This window comes from Rhinopithecus roxellana, chromosome 8, assembly GCF_007565055.1.
Source record: "Rhinopithecus roxellana isolate Shanxi Qingling chromosome 8, ASM756505v1, whole genome shotgun sequence".
In the NCBI taxonomy this organism is placed as follows: domain Eukaryota; kingdom Metazoa; phylum Chordata; class Mammalia; order Primates; family Cercopithecidae; genus Rhinopithecus; species Rhinopithecus roxellana.
In genome coordinates, this window is record NC_044556.1 from 47,987,495 (window position 1) to 47,988,306 (window position 812).

Here is an 812-nt window from a genome sequence, read left to right on the forward strand (position 1 = left end):
AAATTAACATTCAGGATCAGATGGGCCTCTCACCCCGAGGCCCAGGGTCGCCCTGAGACGGGTGAGTACTTGCTGGGTCGCTGGATACCTGGCGGGGGTGTCCGGGCCAACACTTGCTGGGTGCCGGTAGGCTGGCCCTGGAAGGGGACCCTCCAGGCTCGGTGACCCCCAACTGGATGATTCGGCGATTTCCCTGTGGTCCGGGCCACTGTGAGACCCCGGTTTCTGGGATCCCGAACGCAGAAGAGGGAGACGAAGAGAGGACAAGGCGCCGGGTACATCGCGAGGCTCAGATAGCAGGTGCAGAAGGGACACGGAGGCCCGCAGCTCAGAGATTCTGAACATCAGCGGATTCCCCATTCCGTTTAGGGAGTAAAACACTGGGTTATCCACGGTCTTAATTAAACAGAAAGGTTCCACCGAGACTCGAACTCGGATCGCTGGATTCAGAGTCCAGAGTGCTCACCATTACACCATGGAACCTCAAGCTGCAAAGTTGTTGGAAGTGTCTGAATTCCTAATAAGTAGCAATAGTTCCCACCCACCCATGCCAAGGCATTTCTATTATCCCACAAGCAACACTCGAGGAAGGTGGAGCAGCAGGAAGGAGCCATCCTTCTTGCTTTCTCTCTGCTCTCTCCTTTGATCGAGTTCTATCATTTCATTTGCACCTCGGAAAATGAGGCAAAAATCTGCTGTGGGTTTAGGGCCAGAGAAGAGACCCTGAAGCCTTGTTCATAGAGTTTCCTGCGCCGAGGTGAAATTTCTTTCTTCCTTTCTTCGTTTCTTTCTCTTTCTTTCTTTCTCTCTCA

General features: G+C 53.1%; 1 non-coding gene across 1 annotated transcript; it reads right to left on the reverse strand.

Annotated features, from left to right (window-relative positions):
- Nucleotides 1-411: 411 nt before the first annotated feature.
- Nucleotides 412-483, reverse strand: TRNAQ-CUG. The gene has a single exon. It is a non-coding gene; the product is annotated as a tRNA-Gln (tRNA).
- Between the last annotated feature and the right edge of the window lie 329 nt (nt 484-812).